This window comes from Vombatus ursinus, unplaced genomic scaffold (genome assembly GCF_900497805.2).
Source record: "Vombatus ursinus unplaced genomic scaffold, bare-nosed wombat genome assembly UNPS02014797.1, whole genome shotgun sequence".
NCBI classification, from domain to species: Eukaryota; Metazoa; Chordata; class Mammalia; order Diprotodontia; family Vombatidae; genus Vombatus; species Vombatus ursinus.
In genome coordinates this window covers 3072540-3075924 of record NW_020954575.1, presented here as the reverse complement: position 1 = coordinate 3075924, position 3385 = coordinate 3072540, and positions in this window count along the sequence as shown.

The following is a 3385-nucleotide window of genomic DNA, read 5'->3' as shown; positions in this document are numbered from 1 at the left end:
AATCAGGCAGCCCCCCAGTTTCCCAGTTGCATCTGTAGGGCTCTTGGAACTGTTCACACTTGGTCAAGGTCTGCATCGGGTGAAGGCTCCAGGCAGGAGAGCTGACAACAGTTGGAAGGCCTGAGTGAAGGCCAAAGCCGTTAAGAGACGGGCTAGGAAGCTGAGGAAAGAGTCTGGGTACTGGGAGAGGAGGCTGGACCTAAGGTGGGAAGAAGCTGAGCTAAGAGAAGGAGAAGGAAGACTGAGAGGACCAGGCTGAGTGGGGAGGCCTATATCCCATTCCTTCTCTGTCTCCGAGAGCCCCGCTGGAGCTTCAAGCCATGTGAGGGGGGTTCCTTCTCCGCTTTGGGCCACCGTGCGAAAGATTGGGATAGTTGACCTTCTTGGAGTTAGGGGCTCCCGGTTCGGGGTCACCGCAAGGAGCAAGGAGCTTACTCCGCCCTCTCTGAGCCCCTCTCCTCTTCCCGCCTCCACCACCACACCTCCACCCCTACACCTCCGCCTCCGGTCCACCCCACTGGGTCCCGGTCAGGCCCAGCAGAGCAGCGGACATCGAGGCTCCTGTTCCTTCCGCCAGAACTCCGCTTGTCTCGGCAGTAGCTGGGTGGGCCAGGGAGGAGGGGAGGAAGCCTCCGAGACCAGCGCCGGGAGCCGAGGCTCACCTCCTCCTGCCTCAGCCAACCCACCGACCAACCGACGGCCAGAAGAATGGAGAAGGCCAAGCGGCTCTTGTCTCAGGTTTGCTTTGGGACCCTGAGAGAATCTTCATAGGAGAACAGTCAGTCTGGAGGCAGAAAGAAGGCCAAGGGAGGGTTTGGCTGAGGTCAGGATCGGCCCCAATTCTCAAAGCCCAGCAGGGAGACTTCCGCAGCCTCTGGAAAGCGGGGAATGAGGTTAGGCGCAGCCACGGCTGGGGTAGGGCAGCCTCGAGGCTGGAGGGACCGCCGGGGCTACTCCGAAACCTTCAGTGCCTCCGCTTCTGCCGTGGTTGTGGTCATTAGGACCCTCTCGCCCACCTACTAGAGCTGGGAAGCCTCCTCAAGACTGACCCCGCTAATGCCAAGGTTTTCCGAGGGCCACATTCCCACTCGGACAGGTCTCTATAACTTCTCAGCAGAACGCTCTTTCTCTTTCCCCACTTCTCGGTGCTTTGTTCCACTCTCCATACATACATACATCAGCCACAGACGGCTCAAATTCCCTTCATTGTCCTACATCTATTTTTTCTCCCCCAAACTGTCATCTCTATTTCCTTATCTTTTTCTCTCTACATCTATTTTTCTTTCCTCCTAGCTCCTTCTCTTCCTTCCTACATGTTCCCTCCCTCTTTCTTCCCTTTCCTCCTCCTTGATACACACACATACACACACACACTCTCTCTCTCTCTCTCCTCTCTTTCCCCTTTCTCCCCTCTCCCCCTTTCTTCCTGTTAACCTAAGTCTTTAGAATACTACCAGAAAGTTGGATTTTCCAAGCTAGTTGCTGTTTGGTGACAATTCTCTTTTTCCGTCTTCTGGGAAACTCCCATCTCTAGGCAGCTGGATTCTGCTTCGCCTGAAAGGAGCTGAGCCTGTACGTGAAGTAGGTTTTTGTGGATGCTTCTGGTTGGGGGACCCCATTGTTTCCAATTCCTGGAGGAGACATTCTGAAAGCCCTGCTTGCTGCTGCCCTACTGTGGGACTCTCTGAGGCTCCCTTCACCTTCCCACCAAAGCTGGATTACATTACTCCTCTCCCTATGCCCAGCCAACACAGATTCAGTCTGGAAGATCAGCAAGATTGCTGGGGGCCTGGATAGAGGTTTCCACCTGCCTCTTTCAAGACAAAATCAGGAACCACCTTAGGAAAGGAGAGAGCTCTCATTAATCAAACTGGGGCAATCTGGGGTTCTAGGCATCAAGGCTCAGGATACTCTACCCCAGCTGGAGTCAGAGTTCCTGGACTGAGGAAGGAACCAAGAATTTGAATTCTGCTTCCCAGCAATTATCTCTCTGGACTACAGACCTCCTATGTATAAAATGGAGCAAGGAGCATTCAGAAAAGACAGGAGAATAACCAGGAACCAGACATTGGATTATCCAGACCTCCCGCCACCCCCAAACCCCAACCCCCTCTCCACATCTGGATTGTTGCTGCAGAAAACTTGGTTTAATACTTAATGCAGAATGACCCAGAGTTTTCTGGGCCTCTTCAAGTGAAGAGTGGTTCTCTTCAAGTGGTTCTCTTTCTCCACTTCCCAGGATGAACAGTTATCAACAATTATTGATCGACATGCTATTGAGGATGGGGCAGGAATGAAAAGGGGGAGAAGCATTCATTAAGGGGAAGCTGACCAAGAGGCCTACAACTCCCACCTTTTATATTGGGGAAGGGAGTTCTATCTTCTGGGGGAATTCTTTCTGTCCTTCCCTCCCAGATCTCTCTCCAAACCTCTCTGGCCACCAAGGCCGGTTTTTGGATTTTTTTAACCTCTGCATTTTGTCTCTGACACTAACTAGCTGTGAGATCCTAGGAAAGTCATTAAATAGTTATGAACTACAGTTTCCTCATTGATAAGATGGGGTAAAAATGACAACATCTCCCTTAAGGTTTGTTATGATGCTCCAATAAGAAGGTAGTTATAATGTGCGTTTTAAGTCTTAGAGTTTTCTAGAAATGTCAGGAATTATTAAATATTATTATTTCATTTGTGCATGAGCCCTTAACTCTGCTGGAGTTTGAACAAATTTGGGTCTGCTGTCCCTTTTTGCCATGTTTGAAATCATCTCCACTCCCCCCCCCACCACCACCAATTCACATGGTTCAAAATTACTCTTTCATCACCATTAGACTCCAGCCGTGGAGTCATGCTCAGGAAAGATCTGTAAGGATAGCCCTTCAACCTTCTTTGTCTTTATCTTTCTCTTTCTGGTTGCTCACTGAGGTTGTATCTTTGTCAGGCCCTTACCAATCTTCCCTTGGAAAAGGGGCCAGAGCACCACAGCATAGCAGAATCAGTTTCCTGCCTGTAAGGAAGCTAAGGGACTAGCTAAGAGATGAGCCAGCAGTATAAAACTCTCCTCACCTCCCCCAGAACAACACCAGTGTCCCAGCCCCATCCTCCTTCCTGTCTCCATTCCTAAGAAGCCCAGGCATGCCTGTTGAGGTAAGTGAGAAGCAGCATCTTTCCCCTAATTGTTGAGGGGAGGGAGAACAACCATTTTAGAGGACCCCAGATCTGACAGAGTATTTAATCCCATATGCCTCAGAGATACTATGCTTGGTACAACATGGAAAGGCAGTTGTGTCTCCCTGGTGACACTTACTAGGGCCTCACATATCCAGGCCTTAGCTTCTCCAGTTCGCTCTCTCTCTCTCTGTCTCTCTGTCTCTCTGTCTCTCTGTCT